Below are 25817 nucleotides of genomic sequence, written 5' to 3'. Positions count from 1 at the left end.
CTAGAATGCGTGATTTGTGAAGAAATATTTTCAAAAATGGATTTTTGACTGGAGACGAAAAGACTGAGGAGGGATGGGTTGACTGTTTTCAAATACATAAAAGGTTGCTACAAGGAGAAGGGAGAAAAATTGTTCTTCTTGACTTCTAAGGACAGGATAAAAAGCAATGGGTTTAAATTGCCGCAAGGGAGGTTGAGGTTGGACATTTAGAACAAGTTCCTCGCTGTCAGGGTGGTGAAGCACTGGAATAAATTGCCTGGGGAGGTTGTGGAATCCCCATCACTGGAGGTTTTTAAGAACAGGTTAGACAAACACCTGTCAGAAAAGGTCTAGTCATTACTTAGTCCAGCTTTGAGTGTAGGTCGGGGTGGGCAATAAGCCAGGCACGGCTCTGCAGGATTTGCCCTTAGCAGGTCACTGGTGGTTTATTTACCTGCGCATCGGCAGGTGCGGCCGCTTGCGGCTTCTGTTGGCTGCAGATAACGGTTCCGATCCAATGGGAGCTGTGGGAATCGACACAGAACAAGACACCACTTCCTGCAGCTCCTATTGGCTGGGACCAGTGATCTGTGGCCAATGGGAGCTGCAAGTGGCCGAATCTGCAGATGGGCAGGTAAATAAACCACCAGTGGCCCACCAGAAACTCACCTTGGCCAACCACGTCTGGCCTGCAGACCATTTATTGCCCACCCTTGTGTAGGGGGTTGCACTAAATTACTTATTGAGGTCCCTTCCAGTCCCACATTTCTATGTTTCTATAACCCGAGAACAAGGATTGGCCTGTTTCCAACTTGAAAAAAGTATTTGGAAGGAGGAGATGTATTCCCCGTACACCCCCATCCCATTAGGTGAAGTAAAGGAAAATCCATTCATCCTTCTAGATTACTTTCCATCTGCTCTGAGCTCACCTTTGGAAAAGGAAATTTCAAGAGTAGGAAAATATTTCAGAGAACAGTCTTCAAACAAGTCAAAATGTCAATGCCATTTACATAGTTACATATTTTCCTTGCTGCTGACTTGCTCTGCACTGAGATAATATTTAGTAATTCATTGTGGAATTGATAGAGCACTGCTCACCTTCCATGTTGAAGTTTTGCTTCCATTATACAATTTTACCTTCATGTGAGTTCACCCTCACTCTCAATCCTCGGGTGACACTCAAGGGCATTACACCAATTTTAGAGGTTGAGAAACTGAGGCATGGAGAGGTTAAAATGACTTATCCAAGCACTCTGAGAAAATGTAACAGGATCACATTAGAACTCACCCTCCTTGTTAAATATGTAGGCAGAATAGCTATTTTCACTAGGAAAATTTGCTTTGCTTTCAGACTTTTTGGGGATAAGGGTGGATATAGGATGTCATCATGAGATTCAAGGCAACAGACTCTGACTTCATAAGTATAAAATAATGCTTGCAGTGCAGGGATAAGAGAAGGTGAAAATGGATTCTTGTGGAGAGCAGTGTCTTTAACTGAGACCTGCATTCAAGAATAAAGGGAATACAGCAACAAGGGAAATTAATTGCTCTGTATACGATACAAATATTTCAAACTCATGAGCTCAGGGACTTTTTATGGTTAATCGCATGCTGCAAACTGGTCTATTTCTTATTTGATAGAACTGAAAATGTAGGATAAGCCAAGCTTTCTTGATTATTCTCTGTCATTAAAGATTCAATCAATGGCACCTTTTCAGGGCTGCAATTTTAGCTTCAGTATCCTGGTCAAAGCACCAATTTGGGAAAATTCCATTTTGCCTCCTTAAATTATTCCTGCAAATTCAGCTGGGGGCAAGATTCTTCCTCCTACACTGTTCTGTACATGGCTGTGTGCTGACATGTGATTCCACCCCAAAGCTGGCTGCATTTCAAGGGGCTGGTACAGTGACTCCCTTGGGGTGCTGCTTATTAATACAAAAATCTATACCCTCGTTTTTAACAGTTGTGCCCTGTAGATTTCGAAGCAGTCTGCAAAAAGTGGAGTCAAGGGGCATTACACGTTTGCGATCTTCTGGGCTGCAAGGGTTTTAAACTGTAAACTATTAAATAGTGTTATGTTCAGTTATGTCCACTGTGGCCAAGTGAGGAAACTTTGGTGCTAGAGTTGGGAAGAGCAGGTGAGGTCCAACGTAGAATCCTAGGGCTCGAAGAGACCTCAGGAGATCATCGAGTCTAGTCCCCTCCCCAAAGCAAGACCAATCCCAACTAAATCATCCCAGGCAGGGCTTTATCAAGCCAGGACTTAAAAAACCTCTGGGGATGGAGATTCCACCCCATCCCTAGGGAACCCATCCCAGTGCTTCCCCACCCTCCTAGGGAAATAGTTTTTCCTAACATCCAACCTAGACCTCCCCCATAGACAGGTTCAATGTCTGTAGAGACATGTCTGAAGTCTTTGCCTTCTGTTTTGTCAGGAAGTAGTAAACTGAATTGGCTTTTTGGACATCTTAATGCAGAGACCCAGGGCATGTGTAAGCATTACATCCGTGCAGCTGTGCCACTGTGCACCATCTGGGAAAGACCTGTCATGCCAATGGGCTGGTGCTTGTCCCATCAGCATCATGACTCCACCTCCGCAATAGGCAGAAGCTGTGTCAGCAAGAAATGCTGTCCCACTGAGAGTGCACCAGCGTGAACTGCGCTTACACGGAAGTAACTTACATGGGTCGGGAGGGTGGGGGGCTTTTTCAGACTCATGACCTACACTGCTGCTTTAAGCTGATGTAAGTTACATGTTGATCAGCCCATAGGCTCTTAGGGAGAAAGGCAACAGAAGCAGTTTTCTCTCGTCGTTTCTTTAAAACGCCCTAGACCAGTGTTTCTTAAACTTTTTAAGACCAAGGAACACCAAACAATCATTTTTTTTATGAGAAACACCAAGGATTTTTTGTTGAGAAAAAAAAAGGTTGGTGGGGAAAAGGGTCAGAGGGAAAGTTATTGGGAAAAAAAAGGTCAGGGGAAAGTTATTGAGCAAAGAAAAAAAAAGTTGCCTATGCCTTTAAAGGCGGCTATTTTGAATTCTGTGTTGTTTTCCGTGGCACACTGAGTTTAAGAAACATTGCCCTAGACAGAGTTCAAAGCAAAATGCATAGATTAGCATGAGGAGGGGGGAAGACGACTCTACAGGTTGAATCTCTCTAGTCTGACATCCCTGGGACATGACTGGTGCTAAACAAGAGAATTTGCAGAACCATGGGAGGTTAATATTGTCTAGCTGCATTGTCCAACACTGCCACTGCTTTCTGGGCTCTGAGAATACATTGAGGGGTGAATTAGAGCTAAATAACAGCATAGAACCCTGAGAGCCAGGCCTGGTGGCTGTAAACAAACTTTATGGGTCTGCGGGAAATGTGGTCACGCCCATGATCAGTGAACATCTGGCTAAATCACACCAGACCACGGATGTTGCCGAATGAGAGAGTGCTGAATTAGAGAGGTTTAACTTATATTAGCATGGGGTAAAACGTAGGACGGGGTGGAAACCAGTGAGTAATCCGCCTAGACTTTTTACATTAGAAAAGGGTTGTTTTTTTTAATTCCCACCTATATGTGGCAGTTTAATTATAAAACACATTGTATAAATCATAGACAATAATGGAGGGTAGGGGTTTAATAAATGCTGGAGTATTTTAAATATTCACTATGCAGGTTTGATACGCCAAAGAATTAATCAACCTGTCAGGCTTGCGCCCAGACTCTGCAGAAAACACACGGTGGTGTGTCATGGTTACTTAGCAACCAGAACTGAAGAGGTTAAGGTGGAAACTGCTGTCATTTTCTTATACTGGAGCTTGTTTTTCCCCCCCTCTCCACACTCTGTGTATATTTCTTTTTTCCAAGAGATGTAGTCTTTTGTACATTTTAATGACTCTGTGTTAGAGCTTCCAAAATAACTTACTATTTTAGAGACTAATTTAAACAAAATGCAGAATGCTGAGGCTTTGAGCATTACACAGAACAAGAGCAGGAGCTGTTAACCTGTAATGGGTTTGTAGAGCTTCTCTGTTCTGAGTGGCAAGATGCTTAATTTGACTGTAATTTATTTCTGCTGGGCAAATGAGGTCAAACATAAGAACATAAGAATGGCCAAAATGGGTCAGACCAAAGGTCCATCTAGCTCAGTATCCTGTCTTCTGACAGTGGCCAAGGCCAGATACCCAGGGGACGTGAACAGAACAGGAAATCATCACATGACCCCTTTCCTGCCATCTATTTCCAGACAAACAGAGGCTAGGGACACCAGCCCTTCCCATCCTGGCTAATAGCCACCGATGGATCTAACCTCCATGAATATATCTAGTTCTTTTTTTGAACCCTGTTAAAGTCCTGATCCTCCCAACATCCTCTGGCAAGGAGTTCCCCAGATTGACTATGTGTTGTGTGAAGAAATATTTCCTTTTCTTTCTTTTGAACCTGCTACCTATTAATTTCATTTGGTGGCCCCTAGTTTTTATGTTATGGGAACAAGTAAATAACTTTTCCTTATTCACTTTGTCTGCAGCAATCATGATTTTATAGACCTCTATGCTATCCCCCGTTAGTCTCCTCTTTTCTAAGCTGAAAAGCCCCAGTCTTTTAAATCTCTCTTCGTAGAGATTAATTAGCCAAGGTTCTCTGTGAGACAGTATGGAGCCCACCCATGATCCAGCATTGTGCAGAAGGGTGGGAAGGGGTTAGTGGTTCTGCCCTCCATTTTAAAGGGAGGTCCTCTCCACTTATGGGCATTAAGTGCTGTGCTTTTGAGAAAAGTAGGGATGGGTAACACAGGTGCACTGGCCAAATCCCCATTTGGGGAGTAGTCTCTTTGTCCTTTGGTTCCCCGTGTAGTTCCACAGGTTGTTCCACAGCTTCATATGTACATCTGAGAAGCAGAGTTGGAACTGGAGATAAAAGTTGTGGTGTTCCCCTCCCCACGCCCAGTTCCCCCACAGAGCAATCCCCTCCCCGCTTCACCAAATGCGCATCTCAAAAGAGACTGCAGAATTTCATATGTAAGTGGCTCAGGGGTTGGTCCAGAGACCCATTTTGTTTGACATCTTCATCGATGACCTGGATGAAGGGATGTTTCGCACCTTCAGCAAGTTTGTGGAAGACACTAAGCGAGGGGGAGAGGTAGATACGTCGGAGGGCAGGGATAGGGTCCAGAGTGAGCTAGACAAAGTGGAGGGCTGGGCCAAAAGACATCTCATGAGGTTCATCAAGGACAAATGGAGAGGCCTGCACTTGAGATGGAAGAATCCCAAGCACAGTTACAGGTTGGGGACCAATTGGTGGAGGATGTGTGGTACTACAGGCTCAACCAGTCAGATATTTACTATCCTGCACCCACTACTGCACATGGTGTCTATGTGTGTGTGTGTGTGTGTGTGTGTGTGTGTATTTCCTCCTTGGCTTCATCTAGACTGGCATGATTTTCCACAAATGCTTTTAACGGAAAAGCTTTCCGTTAAAAGCATTTGTGGAAAAGAGTGTCTAGATTGGCACGGACGCTCTTCTGCAAAAGCACTTTTTGCGGAAAAGCGTCCGTGCCAATCTAGACGCGCTTTTCTGCAAAAAAAGCCCCAATCGCTATTTTTGCAATCGGGGCTTTTTTGCGCAAAACAAATCTGAGCTGTCTACACTGGCCCTTTTGCTTAAAAGCTTTGCACAAAAGGACTTTTGCCCGAACGGGAGCAGCATACTATTTCCGCAAGAAGCACTGATTTCAGACAGTAGAATGTCAGTGTTCTTGCGGAAATTCAAGCGGCCAGTGTAGATAGCTGGCAAGTTTTTCCGCAAAAGCAACTGCTTTTGCGGAAAAACTTGCCAGTCTAGACACAGCCCCTTCTGTTTTTATGGTGATCATTTTCTGCCCTCTCGCATAAAATTCAATCACTCCTGTTTCTGCTAGCGTCACTCTCCAGTGCTAATTATCCAGCCATAGGATTTGACTTGATGACCTCCTATGGCAGCGAACACTAGGGCTTTGGACGCACATTTAATGAGCTTGACCTCCTGGGCTTGTACCATGGGACAGGATAAGAAAGAAATGGCCCATTCAGCTCCCACGGTTACCCTTTGAATCTGAAATAGCTCAGCTCCATGTTCTCTCACTCTTCTCCAGTAAAAGCTCCTCTGTGCTCTCCAGACGTCTGTCTGGGAAGAGGGACCAGTCTGCTGAATTAACGGTGCTGGGCACTGGGGAGTTCTGATCCTCCACAGCAGTGGGCGAGTTTCCCTCAGGTTGTTCTACCTGTAGGGCTCTGACATGGAGGAGGTTTGCATGGGAAAGGGAGTTCCCATGGTTCATTCGATCCTTGGGCCTCCTGCTAAGAGTTCCTAAAAGGAGAGCCAGTTCCAGGGCAGATGGCGTGATGCACTGAATAGACTCGACCATAAGCTTAATTGTTTTGATTAAAAATGGCACAGGTCAGCTAACAAACGGGTCACTGTGTTTTTACAGTTTGTTAACATGGTGTGGAGAGGCGGATCAGCAAACTTCACTTCCCAGCCCAGCAGGGCAAGTGGCTGGCACGCCGTGACCTTTTATGTACCTGGAGCATCCGCAGGCATGAAGCCCATCAGCTCCTATTGGCTGCTGTGTGCTGTTCCCAGCCAATGGGAGCTGCAGGAAGCAGTACAACTGAGGGATCTGCTGAGTGCCTCTTCCCGCCGCTCCTGTTGGCCTGAAATGACGAATCACAGACATCGGGAATTGCAGAACTCCATACCCACAGAAGCTTCAGGTAAATAAAAGGTCCCGATCTGCCAGCGGCTTATGCTGACGAGCCGGGACTGGAAATTTGCAAACAGCCAACACAGAGTCAGCTTATGAATGATTCATTGCGATTTTACATTTTTTTTAACTTGGGGGCAGGGAGGTAGCTTATGAATGAACAGGCTCATGATCGAGTATATACAGTAATTTTGACGTGAAGCCCTTTTCCTTTAAGGACTCATAGAGACCCTTCCATCGCAGTTGTCATGGGCCTGTAGAATGAAAATGATGTATCGCCCCGATCAGAGCTGGAATTGAATTGGCAACCTGGTTATAAAAAGGTCTGGGTCCTTCTTCTGGGCCTCAGCCATCCCAGGCTCTTGCCTTCATCTTAGACATGGATTACCCCAATCTCAAATAAATTTCCCCTCTGTGCCAAAAATTTGTGTCAGCCATAAAATTCATTGAAATCACTTTGTGATACAGCCAGGTAAACTCTCCCCCGGCTCCTGAAGTTTGAGAGGCTTGTCTATTTATTTGCCAGAAATAAATTAATGAATAATACTAATAAAAAAAAGTTGACTTGCTTAAGAGGGAATTTCTAGCCTCTCTCAGCTCCATTTGCAACGTCATCTGCTGGAAGATTTGCCTCCGGCAGCGGGTTAAAAATAATAGTGGTTCTGCAAAATTGATGAAAGCTGAAGGGTAAATGTTGCTTTAACATTAACAGCAATCACACAAACAGGACTTAAGCCCTGCAACGTATGAAAAGATAATGAGAAAAGAATTCAAAACTTCCATTGCCTTTATGGTTGTTGTTTTTTTAATCTCGTTGGAACCAGGCAAACAAACAAACAAAAAAAGATGCAGCAGACCTTTGATAGGAGCAAACCCTCTAAGCCAAACCAATATTGAAAGACTGAGAAGATTTCCAGAATCCAATGCTTGTAGAGTTTATTATAATAATCATTAATTCTTAGGTCTCTTTGTTGCTCCATATTGATAACCATGTTTAGTACTGTTTTGCCTAGGGACCAACCAAAGTTCAGACTCCATTGTGATAGGTGCAGTTCAAACATAGCAGACAGTCCATAGAGCTCAAGCAGAGCTAATGCAGTTGTCTCCAAGAGGATTGGCATGAATATCCCCATTATAGAGAAAGGAAAACTGAGGCCCATGGCTCACACAACGTGTTGGTAGTGGAACCAGGAGTAGAACCCAAGAGTCCAGACTATCCATTCTCTTTGCTGGGATAGCCAATAGAGAGTACATAAGAATGGCCATACTGGTTCAGACCAAAGGTCCATCTAGCCTAGTATCCTGTCTGCTGAGAGTGGACAATGCCAGGTGCCCCAGAGGGAGTGAACTGAGCAGGTAATGACCAAGCGATCTCTCTCGCAAAATGCATTCATTTCAATGCCATAATATAGTACAGATGTCACAGTGATGTCTTGTTTAAATACCCAGGCAGAGTGATTATTTTTAATGAATAATGTACTTGGCAATATTTTGACTAATTTATATTTAGTTTGCTCTAATTTGGACGAAGGTGCCTTGAAATGAATATAACTTCTTGATTGCTAGAATGTCACCGTGGTATCCTGCTTCTGCTTTGAGAACATAGAATACATACCCATGAATATCCTTCCAGAAGGAGCTTTCATTCACAGATGATTCATGCTGAACTCTGAGTCCCATCATGTGAAAGTCCCAACTTAGACAATCTGTCCATGATGGAAGGACAGGACCCTGGCAATCTCTGAACTTCAGCTTGGTCATTGGGTATAGCAAAATATGTCTCCTACCTCACCAGCAAGCAGGGGAAGTATTTGTGATGCTGCTAGACAATATTAATCTTTTGTGGTTCAGCACTGGTCGGGTCCTGAAGGTGCCAGATTAGAGAGATTCAACCTGTAGTGAACCTAGCTAACTGGGCAGCTGAGGGAACTGTTGTAGTGAGCCACCTCTTAATACAGTGGCAAACAGAGAACAGATAATCGTGCATGGTATTTATTAAAACCTGCTCATTTTCCTGCTGTTTTGCTAAATGTTATTAATCATTTTCCGGGCCTCTATTTTTGCTGCAGTAACATACATGGGTCTTGAAGCAGGTGCCACATTTTCTTACGGGGAAATGCAGAGTTACAGGCATGTCATATCCACATCTCAGAGGACAAGAAATTGCGGGGAAGGCATCGTCACAGCACCAGGGAAAAGACTTGAGTGCTGTCATCCACATTTGTGCCTGTGGAGGGACCAGACACAGAGCAGAGAGAGTGAAAAACACCTCGCGAATCTTTTCCAATGAGTCCAGGCCATTTCTATACATCCTCCAGTGCTTGTTGTGTTTCCTCCCGACGAATGCACGTCATCGTCTGGATGATATTCCTCCCCCCCTCGTTCCCCCTTGTGAATGTGTGTTCTTCCCTTGTGGGTAGACTCTGTATATTGCCAATATCTCAAAAACAGCTAGTTAAAAACAAAACACCCTTCCCCCCCGGCCGTATGCAGCATAGATTACCCTAAGGATACAACGTACTGCAGACACCGAACCATTCACGTGCTTCTATACCACGCATCCACCTGCCTGGGAGATGTGCATCTGTGTCGCTTTAATGGCAGTGCACGTGGATGACAGCTGGAGAGGGGCTGAGACCTCTCCAAAGGTAGCTTGGCTGAATCTGTACCGGTCCAGGAGTTTTCCCTTTCCATGAAGCAATGTAAATGTGTCTTTCCTGTTCCCCTGTTAAGAACTGCACAGAAGTCCTTTGTAGTGCACAACGAGAAGTTTTAGAAGTCCTATAATATCTGTTCTTGAGCTCCATTTCCTGGCACTTTATGAACTAGTTATTTACATATGTATATGCAAACTGCACTAATGTTCTGTCTGCTTTAGGAAGGTTGGTTTAGTGGGTTAGCAGAGAATATGTCTTCCTGGCTGTGTCTGAGAGTCCCTTTGTGACCTTCTGCAACTTACTTAACTTTTCTGAACTTCATTTTTCTGATCAGTAAATTGGGGATAATACTTACAGTATTGTCAAGTCCGAACATCCACAAATCACAAGACAGGCTCAGCAAAACCATGAGAATTTGAGAAAAAAGTATATTCCATTGTGGGCATTTTTAATTTGCCGTCTGCTTTTGGGACCCTTATAGGAGCCCTTGTGCTGAGTTTTCAAGCTATTCTTCATATCCATGTGGGCTATAAATGTATTTAAGAATAAAACAAAAGCCAAATCTTGTATTTTCACATGAATCCAGCAGTGTTTAAGAGAAACACAAACTATTATGCGACCGTCAGCAAAATTATGAGAGTTGGCAGCTTTATACTTACAACAATGCTGGAAGGTAGTTGAGAAAAAATGTAATTAAAGGATAATTTCACTATTGTTGTGCTTAATGTAAAACACATGAGAACACAGAAATGGCTGAGCTGTATTGGACGAATGACCCATCTAGCATTGAATCATCTTTCTCTGGCCAGAAAACAGGTTTCAGAGCAAACACTTACAAGAGGGTCATTATTAAGTACTCCATCCTGTATTGTTCAGTGCCATTCTCTGGCTGTCAGTAGTTTAGGGACATCCCAAATCATAGAATCATAGAACACTAGAAGTGGAAGGGACCTCGAGAGCTCATCAAGTCCAGTCCTCTGCCCTCATGGCAGGGCCAAGCACCGTCTAGACCACCTCAGACTGGTGTCTGTCTAACCTACTCTTAAATATCTCCAGAGATGGAGATTCCACAACTTCCCTAGGCAACTTATTCCAGTGTTTAACCACCCTGACAGTTAGGAAATTTTTCCTAATATTCAACCTCAACCTCCCTTGCTGCAGTTTAAGGCCATTGCTTCTTGTCCTGTCCTCAATTTTTCTCCCTTCTCCTAGTGACACCCTTTTAGATACCTGAAAGCAGCTGTCATGTCCCCTCTCAGTCTTCTTTCCAAACTAAACAAGCCCAATTCTTTCAGTTTTCCTTCATAGGTCATGAATATGGAGTTGGTTGCATCCCTGATTATCTTGGCTAATGCAATGTTGATGTAGCAATGTCAGTCCTAAGATGGTGAGAGCGACAAGCTTTTGAGTTAAAGAGTAGAAAGACAAGGTGGGTGAAAGAATCTAACAGAATTTGGGGCAATTAAAGAGCTCATCAGAAAAAAAAGAAGTGCTCTTTTTAAGCTTGAAAGCCTGTCTGTCCCATCACCAGGAGTTGGTCCAATAAAAGATTTTACATCAACCTCCTTTGTTTCATATTGTCTGATAGATCAGTTGTTGGAGGGCTATTGGCTAAGTCTTTTTTGAACCCTGTTATACTTTTTGCATTCAGAACATCCCCCAACAACGTGTTCCCCAGGTTGTCTGTGAAAAAGTACAGGTTGAATCTCTCAGATCTGGCATCCTCAGGATCAGAGAATTTGCCGGACCACGAGAAGGCAACATCGTCTAGCAGCATTACCGACACTGCCACTTCTTTCTGGGTTGTTAGAAGACATTTAGGGATAAATTTGAACTACATAACAGCACAGAGCACGGAGAGCCAGGACTGGGAGCTGTAAACAAACTTTATGGGACTGCAGGAAATTTGGCCACACCCACGATAAGTGGACATCAGACTAAACAAAATCATGCCAAGCCACAAATGTCACCAGACCAGAGGGTACCATATGAGAGAGGCTTAACCCGTTTTTCCTTGAATTTATTTTAAACTTTCTACCTATTAAATTTCATTGGACAATTGGTGATTCTTTTGTTAGGTGATGGAATAAATAGCTCTTCCTTATTCATTTCCTCCCCACCATTCCTCACTTTATAGACTTGTATCATATCCCCCTTCAGTCATCCCTCTTGGAAAACAAACAGCCCTCATACAGAAGCCAATAATATACCACTAATCATTTTTATTGGCCTTCTCTGTGCTTTTTCCAATTCTAAAATACCCTCTTTTTTTGAGATGAGGTGACTAGAACTGCATACAGCTTTCAAGGGGGGGAAGTGGGAACATGCCAGGGATGTATGCAATGTCACTTGGCTAGTTTTCCTTTTGTTAGTTTTTACTACTGCTGCACGTTGAGCTGGTGTTTTCAGAGAACGCTCCATGATAACTCAAAGATCGTTCCTGAGTGGTAACTGCCAATTTAAAACCTATTATTTTGAATGTGTAGTGGGGATTATTTTTTTCTCTTTGTGCATTATTTTGTACTTATCAATGCTTACATGCTTTTCCAGGGCCACAATGACTCAGGAGATCATGACAACCAAAAAAATACCATTGTTGCCAATGAATGGGAATGAAATAAAACCAGTGACATATGGTATGATTTTTTTAATGCAGAAATCACATGACCAAACTGCATAGATAATGCATTCCATAAATATAACGAGCATTAATTTCACAGCAGTAGAGTTGTTTATGGTACAAGTCTTTTCTTCTCTCTCTGTTCCTCCTGGAAAAGAAATTAGCTGCAAAAAGAAGACACCGTTTTAAATATACATGCAATTTCCCATGTCAGATGTTAGGATAAGAGAATAGGTCCTTAGTATCTGAGGACCTCATTCCTAGGCATACGCAGTTGGATCGAACCTTAGTCCCAATGATACTTTTGGTAAAATGGCCTTTCCAAGGGAAAGGAAGAAAGTGAGTGTGATGCAGTCAGAGACACTGAGCTCTGTGACAGATGACTACAAGCGCTGAGGCTATTTGGCATGTGAAGAGAAGCTTGGGGGGAGGTGAGCTCTGGACAGCTGTATTGCTGACTTTTATCTTTGCACCGTCGTTATTTATTTGGGACCGTGCCAACAGTGCACCTGGGCAATGCAGACGACATGGATCAAGGCAATTCCTAAATATGACTCTGCTCTTCATATTATTTGCAGGGTTTTTCACCTCTTTGTGTTACATCTTAGGGGTTCCATTGATTTCTATGGGTTGTATAATTTAGCGGCGCATTGATTCATTTGCTTTTCAGCAGTCTACATCTGTTTCTGTAATCTCCCTGCTTTAGGGGAAGGGGGACGAATGCATATGAAATGGACGTGCTGCTTTTCTCATTGCTTTTTTCACCCATTGATTGTGTCACGTGAAGGGTTGGTTTTTTTTGAAAGTTGTTGATGATGGCTCCCACCCCATGAGTTGTGTGTTCGTTGCACCCATCTGGGTGAAACTGATCCAGTGTTCAGGATGTTAGGTACTAAAGGGCTGCAGGCATGAGGCTAATTTTGCATCTCTTGTTCAAACCTTGGGCAAAATGTTCTTTGTGGAGGAGTCGTGTGCGCGCTGGTAGGAATCCACCTTGAGCCTAAAGGCTGTGTGCACGAAACTGAACATCTGGGCATCTAGATTCTATTGTGGATGCCAATGTGGGCCATGCCTGAGCCACAAAAGGTGGGGAGGAGGAGTGGCAGGGGGAGTATTGTACCCAGCAAGGATTGTCTTCTCGATCCTGCATACATTGCAGCAAGGGAGGTTGAGGTTGGACAGTAGGAAAAACGTCCTAACTGTCAGGGTGGTTAAACACTGGAATAAATTGCCTAGGGAGGTTGTGGAATCTCTACCACTGGAGATATTTCAGAGCAGGTTAGACAGGCATCTATCAGGGATGATCTAGATGGTGCTTGGTCCTGACAAGAGGGCAGGAGAAAGGACTTAATGACCTCTTGATGTCCCTTCCAGTTCTAGTTTCTATTCCTGGTCCCATTGGCCAGTACTCCAATCAAAAACTGCACAGAAAGCTGTGGGCATCTCATATGGGTGGGCACTGGAAAAGAAAGAGTCTTCCAAAGTACAGCCCAGTCCTGCAGATCTTCTTCAGACTGTGGCATTGTTGGAATGTGAGAGAAAGGAGAGGGCTTTTTCTCTTTTTTTGTCATCCATCCCCCAAAGTGTAACACATTTAAGGAACTTTGGGGAAATTTTTGTTTTAATTAAAAAATACAGCACAGGAGCAGTGCAATTATTGTTTATTTCATGGCATCTCTTCAATGCTTTTTCCTTCCATAACAGATCCCATTACAGCCCATTATATTGTCACAGGCATCGGAGGAAAAGAGAGTGAGTATGAAATCTCCAAAACACAGAGTCGCACACACACCTGCAAGGAAACAAAACAACATGACCCAAAAGCTTTCTTCTTAGGGCGCCTTCCAACCATCGCACCCCATGAAAAGTCAGATGGAGAACAGCCTGGAGATGCTGAGAAAGATAAAAAAATTAATGGTCTCAGGATCCGAGCAGCACCCTCACAAAAAAAACCGTGGTGGAAGGATGATTTTATATGCTTCTTTGCTTACCCAGATAGAGAGTGTGTAGGAAGGCTACGTGTGATAGATGAGACAGCCAATTTGAGCTTGCAGACAATAGCAGGGGATGGAGTGGAATAACAATGACCAGGGAGTTTCTTTCATTACTTACAAAGCGGTACTTGTATGATTGCAACTTAAAACTCCTAGAAATAGTTCATCAACACTCAAGGAAGACCAAAAGACCAATGTTTCTTTGGACTCTTGGGCTGGTTTCCAAAGGGTCACCCGATACCAATCACCGTCTCCAATCAATGCTCCAGCTTCTATATTCATTCAGTGCAAACTTCAAAACCGCATTATTACATTACAATATTTCCAAACTCTGCCCTTTGAAGTTGTCCTATGTTCTTTGGGTAATTCACAATTCAATTTAAAGAGACGTCATCAGAAAAGTCATCAGATACTTTCTCCAGAGGGGTAACACTGAAGGAAATAAAAACCAGTCTGCTTGTATTTCAAACTTCTCTGACAGCTTCACTATAAAAATAAGGGTAGATGAAATTGCACTGCAATCTGCCTGTTGAATTCACCTATTAGAGTGTCCACATGAATAGCCTGTCTGAAGAACCATTTGTAGCATTGCTGGACAGGAACGGTCCATCCCAGAGACAGATGTTGTTGAATGATAAGCCATGTGACCCTGACACTTTTATGCATTTAAAGCATTATTCAGATGTGTAAACGGCATGCCCTATCTCAGTTGTGTCTGTTGTAAGATCTGAGTGGAACTTGATATATAATTGTAAGATAGGGTGATGTTTCTTCATATTCTGACATAGGACAACAACGATAGGACATTAAAATAATCACATTTAAAATCAACTGTAGATTAAGATTTAGTAGATCCATTCTGGCCAGATAGGCATATATGCTTTTGGTGCTTATCCTAATCTCCTTGGTTTTTACATCAATCTGGATATCTCCCAGTTACTCCTGGGATTTTCAATTATACCGATTTAGCAGAACCAGAAATTACTCCAGAATAGTTGAAGCATTAAAAGCCAATTTCTCTTGCCATTAACGTCTGCATTTCCACATCAAAAGCTATATGTGTGGGACACATACAGCCCACTTAATTTGCCTCATTAACACAGGTCCTACGATTGATAGGTACTTCTGCTGTTATATATATATCGTTGTTTCTGTTGTTTCTATCCAATTCATATGATGAAGGGGGTTTTACCCACAGAAAGCTCATGATTCTAATATTTTGGTTAGTCTCTGAGGGTATGTCTAGACTGCATTCCTCTGTCGGCAGAGGGATGCAAATTAGGAAGGTCGACATTGCAAATGAGGCAGAGATTTAAATATCCCGTGCCTAATTTGCGTAAAAATGGCTGCTGCATTTTACCGACGCTGCACTTTGTCGGCAAAAAGAGGCAGTCTAGAGGGGGATCTGGAGATAGAAAGCCTTTTTCGGCAGATCCCTTATGCCTCCTGCAAGAAGGTTTACAGGATCTGTCGAAAAAGGCTTTCTTTCTCGACAGATCCCCCTCTAGACTGCCTTTTTTTGCTGACAAAGTGCTGAGTTGGCAAAACGGTGGCCATTTTTATGCAAATTAAGCACAGGATATTTAAATCCCCACTTCATTTGGAATGTCGACCTGCCTAATCTGCATTGCTCTGCCGACAGAGGGATGCAGTCTAGACACACCCTAAGAGTTTATCGACACTATGGGGAAGATCAACGCTGCCGCAGTCAATCTTCCAGGGTTCGATTTAGCAGGTCTAGTAAAGACCCGTTAAATTGAATTCAGGATTCTCCCATTGGTGCTGGTACTCCTGCTCCTCATGAGGAGTAAGGGAAGCCTATGGGAGTGTGTGCTCCTGTCGACCTCCCACCGTGTGGATGGTGCCAAAACGCGATTTAAGATACTTCAACTGCAGCTTTGTAATTAACGTAAGATACTTCGACTCCAGCTTCGTAATTAATGTAACTGGAGTTGCGTATTATAAGTCGACCTTCCCCTTTAGAGTAGAACAGGCCTAAAGTGCCACAGGATGACTCATTGTTTTTTCAGCTTGCATGAGCCAGAAAGTGAAAACATACAAGAAAGGGGGGTGTGTGTGTGTGTGTGTGTGTGTGTGTGTGTGTGTGTGTGTGTTTCAAATGGCTTTAAAAACAATGAGGGAAAGAAGATGGGTGAGGTAATATGTAGACCCACTTCTGCTGGTCGAAGGGACAAGATTTTAAGCAGCTCAGAATTCTCCCTTAGGTCCACTTCCAAAATCAGTACCTTAGAATATCATTGATATAATAGTAGCATCCGTACACCTCAGTCATGATTTGATACACTTTATTCAGGAATTCTTATCTCACATGACTCCCAGAAAGGTCCAGAAAGCCAATCAAAGGAGTTGTTTGTATTTTCAATTCATCTAAAGCAAGGAAAACCTTTCTCCCTCACACCGAGCATACCCATTCCCTTCAAGCCCAAGTATTCAGTGTCAACCTCTTAGCCCTGGTCTACACTAAGGAGTTGTTATTTCAAAATAAGGGGAGTGATTTCAAAATAAGTGGCATGTCCACACTACCCTGCCCATTATTTTGAAATAAGAGGCTGGTTATTTCAAAATAACAACTCCTGCATTCCTTGGGGAATAAGCTTATTTCAAAATAGTTATTTCAGGAGTTATTATTTTGAAATAAGTTATTTTGAAATAATTTCCAAGTTTGGACATGCCCTTACACACATTACAGACTTACATTTAGAATAAAAAAAGAAGTATCCACGAGACCAATGATAAGTGAACATTTCTGACTTTGAGGAAAGCATCAGCAGTGTGACAAAAGTGAGAAACATTGGGCTAAGTCTTCTAGGACCCTCGGTGACCCCCCACATTTTGAACACTCTCAAACTGCAGGGAAGTCTGGATCTAAACTGTCTTTTCTTTTACCTTCACTAATGGGAAAATTGCTTTCCGGAGGCAGAAGTCATACTCACACAAAATGTGTGACGATCACGACATATCTATCCCCTGCGGGTTGTACATCGTTTGTGTATGGCAATATAGAAGCATTTATTTCAAAAGATAAGTGAGAGGGGGTTCTAAATCTAGACAGCAGATTAGCATCGGATCTGAGCTCTGCTGCACAGAGATGTAGAACAATGACACAGAACTTTGTCATTGTTCTTGTTACTCCTACTCTTGGTTACTCAGCTCACTGGCATGACACAATATAACAAAGAGGTTGGTGCTGACTGCTGGTAGGCACATGAGCAGCTGCCAGGAAGTGTCTGGGAGAAAAAGGGGGAAGTATACACAGGAGGGAAGCAAGTAGAATAAGAAAAACATGATGTAGAAACAGGTTAAATACAAGCGTGTGTGGTTGGATATAAGTCTTGATGAAAGACAGTGATTCTCTGGCCTATTCATCCTTGCACTGTATTCACTCACTCACACATTCTATGTAAACTACATCCCTGATTCTGTAAGGCCTGGTCTATACTAGGGCCTTAACCTGAAATGGCGCCCCCCCCTCCCAAGTTTGAATTGGTAAGCGGTGTGTCCACACTACCACACCCGTTATTCCGGAATGCGGGGCTGCGGAATTCGAACTCTGGAGTCCTGTGTTTCATGAGCAATGACGCTAATTCCCGAACTTGTAAGTCCAAAACAACGTTAGTGTGGATGCTCCGGTGCCACTAATTCAAACTAATTGGCTGCCGGAAGCCCTCCTGCAGCTGCCCAGAGTGGATGGTACTTGGTCTTGCCGTAAGGGCAGGGAACTGGACTCGATGACCTCTCAAGGTCCCTTCCAGTTCTATGAGATAGGTATATCTCCATATATTATCATTATTTATTATTATTTCCTGGGGGTCTGAGTCTGAGGTAGCCAGACTGGACGCCACATGAGAGAGCCTGCCTCAGACTACATTAAATTCTTTCCCGTAGTGAGGACACGGACGTTTGAATTTGTTAAATCGGGAGTCCATAAGTCGAATTTACCCAATTCAAAATAATTTCCTGGTGTAGACATGGCCTAAAGGATTCCACAGTTGCTTAGGCATACTCACTACCTTACTCTGAGATGCCTTGACTGTAAAGGCACAATATTAAAATAAATTCCAGTTTGAGTCCAGCAGACCCCTTTCACAACCCAAATGAGGACGATGGTAGAGACTGTGGAATACAAAAAGGATAGGATTTATCAGTGTGTGGAAATGAAAGCAGTACTTGTTAAATAACAGGAAGTATAAAAAAATAGTTCACATGAAGGTGAATTATTTCTGCTTCGCTGAAAAAAAAATCATTTAATTTTTCTACTTTGTTCCAGCAGTTTAATATTAAAGCCCAAAAGGTCAATGTTATGAATGTGTTAAGTCTATTAAACTAAATTACAAGCAGCACTTTAGAAGGTGGTTAAAGATTTGTCAGGCATGCCACAGAGCAGTTTAAAGTGTGAAGCCACTCCAGACAGTGTTTTGTCTATGTGCTTTTGATTCATTATTTACTGAATCTCACGCTAGCTGGACCACAGATTGATTTTCTGTGGTCAGCTTTCACTCTCGCGTGTTATGGCTTGTGTTTATGGGTGGGGAAGGGGAGGGAATCTGAATTTGCAGGCTGATAACTACCCAACTGTGAAAGGTGAAAATGGGGTTTACCCAGAAGCCACCGATGGAAACGTATTCATGGGATAGAACCAAACTCCTGTGTTAATAGAAGGTAGCTCCTACAGCACAGTGCATTCTGTCAGCCACAAGTAAACCAAGAGAACCATCCCGATTCTCCCTTTCAAAAGCTAGCGCCTAAACCTCAATTGTTCTGTGTTGCACGCCTGTTTGCATGAACTTAGCTATGTGAAACCACTTGGTTCTGATGATTGGCGCCAATGGTTCAATTGGCTTAATGCCACTGTGTGCAGTGGAATTGTTTCCAATTCACTTTAGAGTCTGATGAAAGAATTGGGCCTACTGGGTCTAAAATCTAGGGCCTGGTCTACATTAGACCAGGCAGGTCAGCTTAAGGTACGCCATCCAGGTACGCAAAATGCATAGCTGGATTCGGCTTGCCTTAAGCCGAGCCACCGCAGCGTCTTCACTGTGGGAAGTGACGGGAGCATGCATTCCTGTTGTTTCCCTTACTCCTCTCAGAATGGGGACTACAGGACGCCAGTGGAGCTGCCTTCAGCGTTCCATTTGGGGGTTTACACTAGACCCGCTAAATCGAACTCTAGAAGATTTACCTCTGCAGGGTCGATCTTCTACATAGGGTAGTTGTACCCTAGGCCTGAAAATGAATCCCAGAAGAAATGGGAATGTTTATGATTTATTTCCTAGCAGTTCCCGTTGTGCCACAAAAGCACAAAAACATGAAATGTTAAAGAAAATACAACTCTTAACCCGAATAGCAAACAATGTATGATTCGTTAATAATTTATTCTTGACCAGTAAACAGCAAGAACACTACCAGTTATTTTCTTACATAAATGAACAATACAGAGGGTGACAGATGGAAAACATACAAAATATATCTAAAAAAGGCTAATGCGTACTCCACAGTCTGTGTTGCTATTTCCTGAATTGCCTTCCCTCCCATTTACCAATTGCATATCCATGCCAGTGACAAAGAAAGTAATAGTAGGAATGTATTTAGACAAGAGAAAAGAGAAGACTGAGAGGGGACATGATAGCGGTTTTCAAGTACCTAGAAGGGTGTTACAAGGAGGAGGGAGAAAAATTGTTCTTCTTGGCCTCTGAGGATAAGACAAGAAGTAATGGGGTTAAAGTGCAGCAAGGGAGGTTTAGGTTGGACATTAGGAAAACTTCCTACCTGTCAGGGTGTTGAAGCACTAGAATAAATTGCCTAGGGGGGTTGTGGAATCTCCATCTCTGGAGATATTTAAGAGCAGGTTAGACAGACACCAGTCAGGGATGGTTCAGACAGTGCTTGGTCCTGCTGGGAGCTCTTGAGGTCCCTTTCAGTTCTAGAGTTCTATGATTCTATGCTTCTATTTAATGCATTTTAACCATCTTGTGATGCAATATAGCAGCTGAGAAAAAGAACTGTCAGCCCTCCAGAAGTGATCCCGGCATCCCAGTTTGAACACCGCTGGTTTCCTTTTTGCTCAGGAATTTCTGGATGTTAGAGGATCTCTCTTAAACTTTGTGCGCGAGGCTCCTAGAACTAGGCCAAGCAATGTGCACTGTATGATGCAGTTAGTCGTCTGATGCCCGTTGTTCTGTCCTTTTAACCCCGGTTGTCACTGTCTCTTTACAGTCAGCGGGAAAGGCATCGACGGAGCGATGAATGCAAACAAAGACATGATGAGTGAACAAGGCAGCGCATTTAGAACTCATTCACCCAGATAATAATTTGACAATAATCTATTTGAAGTAGAAAGAGAAAATGGCCTGAAATAGCCTTTTAACAAGAATAAATAAATATGACTTACTGAATTGCTTCTGCATACAAATGGCAATACAGACAACAGAGTTTATTAGTTATTAGGAAGGGACCAGGGAAATGCTTTGACATTTTAAATCACCACCTCAAATCAGATCCTAAATAGGTAGTCTTGGGAGTTGTTACTACCTGATGTCTGCTTAAATGACTTAGCATTGCCAGCAGATCTAGAAAAGTGATTATACCCCTTTATTCGGCTCTGGTGAGGCCACATCTGAAATATTGCATCCAGTTCTGGGCCTCCCATTACAGAAAGGGTGTGGATGCATTGGAGGAAGTCCATAGGAAGACAGCAAAAATGATTTAGGGGCTGGAGCACAGGACTTACGGGGCGAGGTTGATGGATTTGGACTCATATTTCACGTGCTCCAGTCCCCTAACCATTTTTGTGGTCCTGGTCTCTCCAATTTGTCCACCTCCTTTCTGTAGTGGGGTACCCAAAGCCAGATGCAGTACTCCAGGGCTACGTCTACACTGGCCTGATTTTCCGCAAATGCTTTTAACGGAAAAGTTTTTCCGTTAAAAGCATTTGTGGAAAAGAGCATCTAGATTGGCTTTTGCGGAAGACAGCTGGCAAGTTTTTGCGCAAAAGCTAGTGCTTTTGCGGAAAAACTTGCCAGTCTAGATACAGCCCAGAGGTAGCCTCTGCAGTGCTGAATACAGGGGAAATAGAGTTCTTCGAGTCTGTTTAGTTTAACAAAGGGAAGATTAAGGAGTGACACAATCAGTCTCTACGTACCTACTTGGATTCCTGGCAATCTAGCAGGGCAAAGCACAGCTTGGACCAAGAGCCAGAAGTTGAAGCGAGACAAATTCAGACTTAAAATAAGACGCGAAGTTTTAAGAGCCAGGATAATGACCTAGTGAGACAGTTTGCAGAGGAATGTGGTGAATCCTATATCCCTGGCAATTTGCAAATGGATCAGATCATTTCCCGAAAGATGTGATCTAGGAATTATTTGGGGGAAAAGTTGTGGTTTGTGTTTCACAGGAGTCAAATCACAAAAATCCCTTCCGGCCCTGGAGTCTATGAAAGTAGGAACAGCTGCCATGCAGGACCCTACGTTTGGGGTGTTTGGTGAGGTGTTGTAAAAACAATGTAGAAATATTCTGTGATTCAGTAAAGTGCAGTGAAGCCTGGATGATTCCCATATATCCAGTGGCATGGGAACATTTTTAAGAGCGGGGGGTGTTGACATCATCCTTCTTACCCTGCCCTGACCCCCACCCCACCTGCAGCTGAGGACAGGAACAACGTCCTAGTATGTAGGGCAGCAGCTGGGACCCAGGGCACAGGGTGGGCAGCAGAGTCCCCAGCACTTGGGGCCAAAGCAGAGCCCCCAGATGTGTGAGGCAGAAGCTGGGACCCAGGTGCGGAGCTGGCTGCAGAGCCCCTAGAGTGTGGGGTGGAAACTGGTCCCCTGGGTGTGGGGATGGCAGCAGAGCCCACAGTGCATGAGGAGACAGCCAGGATACTGGGCACTATGTCGGAAGCCTGGGGGGTTTTGTAGTACCCCCCGCATCCTCTAGCTCCTGCACTTAGGCAAATATCAATCAATATTTACAAACACTTAGGCCCAATTCAGAAAAATAATATTTATTTCAATGGCATTTAGGCCACTATACTTACCCACGGATCAACACGCTGGAGGTTGATTTTCTGGTGTTCAATTTAGTGGGTCTAGTTAGGACCCACTAAATCAAATGCCAAGGGCGCCGCCGTCAGCACCAGTATGCCTACTTCTCGCAAGAAGTAAGGGAAGTCAACAAGAGCATTTCTGCCATGGGTTTCCTCTGTGGGAATGGCTCCAAAATTTGAATCAAAGTACGTCGACTCTCACTATGCAGTTAATGTAGCTGGAGTTGCATATCTTAATCTGCACTTATCCCCTTGTGTAGATGTAGCCTTAAACATATGCTTAAAATGAAGCATGTGCAAGTGGTCTCCCAAATTGGCACCTTAGATTCTGCATTCTCAGAGGAAAGAGTTCTTGCTATAAATGAATATAGCACCTTGCACACTGGCTGCTGCAGTGATACGATCAGTAATACAGTATGATCCCACTGGGAGAACGTGCAAAAATAATGAAATGAACACTGGAATGACATTTTATATAGATTGGCCTAATTAATTCCTTAAAACGATTGCTAAGTTTGGCCAATGTTCCCACTACTTTTCTTTAAGAAGAGTCACATACCATAATCTCATCAGTTGCAAATTATCATTAAGATAAAATTTTCTCTAGTGGAGTAATTAAGAAACACAAGGGCGTTATGTTCTAAATCTAAAGAAGAAATAAGATCCAATTATGTTGCTCTTTTCCTTTATTTGAATGTGGAAAATACACTGTATTTAAAAATATAATTGTGGAATGTTTATATCTCCTTAAGATTTTCTGACAAGAGAAAGATGAGAAAATCACTGGTTAAGCATTTACTGGTTGTTAAATGGTTTGGAGGTGTTATTATTGATGTGGTTTTTATTGGAGCTATTTTCCCAAACGAGTTCTCAGTGGCAGTCCACTAGAGTGCAGTTAATTCCTGAGAACAAGGAGAACTTAAGTTAAATGCATTATAGATGAACTGTTCATATGTAATAAGGTCAGTCATGCCCAGCAACTCCTTGCCCCGTTATTCAGCACTTGCTGGAGAATCCTAGCAACAAATTACTTTTGTTTTGCCCATGTTTGTGACTCTTTGGGTATGTCTAGACTGCATTACACCTTCAGGATTCCGGAAATATCCCAAAATAGCAACGCTGTGTCTTTAGAAGCAACTGCTATTTCCCAAAATAATGGGCACGGTATTCCGGCGTCCCTGTAATCCTCATTCCATTTGGGAGCGTGCCTTATTTGAAATTTGGCACTGAGCAGACAGAGCCACATTTCAAAATAAGCTCTTTCAATATTGACTTAGAATAAGCTACACAATTTGCGTAGCGCAAATTGCATAGCTTATTCTGACAGAAGGGTGTTGTCTAGACACACCCTTAGTGTACAAATGGTCTGGTAGCACTTTATAGACTAATGAAACATGTAGATGGTATCATGAGCTTTTGTGGGCACAGCCCACTTCTATTTTGGGTCTGCACATCCTAAACTCAAAATTCTGGTCCTCTGACGAAGTGGGCTGTGCCCACGAAAGCTCATGATACCATCTGCATGTTTTGTCAATCTATAAAGTGCTACCTGACCATTTGTTGATTTTTAAGTTTATCCTGTACAGACTAACAACGGCTACCCCCTGAACCTTAGTGTACAGTTATTTACAAGCTTTGCTTAAATTTCCTTTGCTGCTTATACAGAGCACTCTTTGTAAGTCTAAAGTCTATTAAATTAAACCTCAGGGTTCAGCATCGGGACCCAGGAGTTGGGTTCATTCTCCAAAAGTTTCATACTGCGATAGAATTTCATTATCTCATCCACACTGACAGTATTACAAGTCGCTACCCACCACTGTAGTTTGATTCCATGGAATTTTTAAAAGAAAACAGAAGATAAAATAAAAATAGTTATTGTCCTCACTAATATACCTTGACAATTGTAATGTCCCAAGATTCAGGATAATGTTTGAGGAGCACTCACTGCATTCCCAAATATCAGCATATTTGCTTTTCCAAGTCATGTGGTAGAAGATAAGAGACATGAAAACTGCATTTTGTACTTGTCTTAATCATCTTCTATTAATTCTTAAATAGGTGCTTTCGAACTTCAGTGCTGAGTTAGAGTATCTGGCCTATAAAATGTACAGTACAAGCTGCAATTAAGAAGAAAAACCAGAGTTCCAGTAATAAGAATATTACCTTGCTACTGCATCCGAGAGATGCTAAGCTTAATTAGCAGTTTGCAAAGGAGCGGAAAGAGGTGAAGTGATATATCAATGCTAAAGGCTGGCCTGGTGTATTCTTTGTGGGAGGAAAGGGAGAGTCCAGATATGCTGTGCTGAAAACAAGAAGAGAAATTTTCTTTTACCAAAAGCATGGCAAAATCTGCAGGGTGTGCGCCTTTCATTGTGCTGTTATTTCACCCTGGAGACGTCTTTCGCTGGAGGTCAGAATAGGAAAGATCATCCCCAGCCCAGATGCTTGTGAAGTTTTCACTTCGAAATCCAAACGGCTTTTTTCCCCTCCCCTCCTACTTCAGGCAGTGTAACGGGGCTCACCCTCTTGTGATCGCCCCCTTGTGGCTGAGGGCGCGTGTCCACTGTTTCCTTTGCTCTGATTGGCTCCAGGAGCGGAGGTGTCCCAGATACCCTTTCTTGTTGGTTGCCTGGCAACAGGCTTATTTCTTAGTCCCTTTGTGTAACTTCTGGGGTTGGATGAGACCCAGGCTCACCCACTTCTCTGGGTCCTGACCCAGGCACCCTATAAATAGCAGTTACCCACTTAGAGTACATCTACACCGCAAGCTTATTTCGGAAAATGCCATTTGGAAGATACCTTCTGGAATAGCTTATTTCGAAATAGACCATCCATACTACAGGGAAGCCTCAAAAATAGTCTGAGTCACGCTCCCGTAATGTGGATGCACTACGTCTATTTAGAGCCCCGGGAGGCACTGCGGAGGAATAACTTTAGAATGGCCCTGATGAGAAGCTATTTCAACATAGCACCAGTTGACCATGCACACACCCTCTTCCGAAATAGCTTTTTTGGAAGAGGCCTTATTCCTCTTTTGAAATGAAGCAATTGCTGTGTGGACGCTACTATTGTTTTTCCAGAATAACGGACGTTATTCCAGAATAACAGTGCAGTGTAGACACACCCTACGTATCCTCAATGTCCACTGCTAATTCACTCCCCAAGAAGCAGCTGTCTAGCCCTCTCTCTCAGTGCTTGGAGATCAAACTCTCACAGCACCCTGTCCAGGGTACTGAAATTAGCCAGTCCTCAGCCTCTGCCCCTGTGCTTTAGCTGGGTCTGTAGTCCAGCTCCCACACGGAGCTGTCCGAGGTGTTGCTGCCTTCCCGGTCTATCCCTGGGTCTGTCTGGCTTGAGCTCCAGCAAGGAGCTGCCAGACCCTGGCTCAACAGTTTCTTTATACCGGCTTGCTGGGCCCTGATTGGCTGCAGCAGAAGCAGCCACTCTAGGTTGCCTGGAGGATTATTCTATGCTCTTTTCCTGGGGGCAGGGTGGGACAAAGCCACTAGGTTCCAGCAGGGGGCTTCGGGCCTAGTCCACCCCCTCCATCACAGGCAAATCTTGTGAGCCTTTTGCATCTCTTTCCCTTATCACAGCACTCTGGCTCTCTGGCTCTCAGTGGCTCTCTGTCATCTGCTGAAATTATCTGCTTTCACGGGAAGAAAAGTGAAGGGGATGGGGAAGATGGTTTCTTCCCTGACTGACATATATTACCAGACACTTTCTCAGAATGGGGCATACATTTATATCTCCTCCTTCACTTTGACCGAGT

This window comes from Pelodiscus sinensis, chromosome 28 (genome assembly GCF_049634645.1).
Source record: "Pelodiscus sinensis isolate JC-2024 chromosome 28, ASM4963464v1, whole genome shotgun sequence".
NCBI lineage: Eukaryota > Metazoa > Chordata > Testudines > Trionychidae > Pelodiscus > Pelodiscus sinensis.
This window is presented reverse-complemented; position numbering follows the sequence as displayed.